The following is a 423-nucleotide window of genomic DNA, read 5'->3' on the forward strand; positions in this document are numbered from 1 at the left end:
TGCTCAGCACATCCTCATCCCGCACCCATGCCCTGGATCCCACACAGCATCCCAGCACATCCCCATCTGGCACCAGCCAGAGCCAGGGCCAGCTCCCACCACTCCCTGACATGGTTCATTTCTATGTCAATCCACGCTCGGACTCTGCTTTTCTCTGCGTTCCTGTCTCATGCCTCAGGAACTCTGGGTTTTCTCCTCGTGTTCTTCCACCCCTTTTCACACTCTCTATCCTCTTATTCTTGCCAGGCCCCTTCACCTTCCTTTTCCCGTTCGTTGTACATTTCTTTTTATAGCTCATTTCTGCTGTAGCTTTACCAGCAGGAAGGGCTTTTAGCCAAATCTCTCTTCATCCAGAGCCGGGGCTTTCCTGGCCACCCGGTAAACTTTACTTAATGATCTCCCAGTTTCTATTCCCATCTTTTT

This window comes from Nestor notabilis, unplaced genomic scaffold, assembly GCF_000696875.1.
Source record: "Nestor notabilis isolate BGI_N333 unplaced genomic scaffold, ASM69687v1 scaffold21786, whole genome shotgun sequence".
NCBI classification, from domain to species: domain Eukaryota; kingdom Metazoa; phylum Chordata; class Aves; order Psittaciformes; family Psittacidae; genus Nestor; species Nestor notabilis.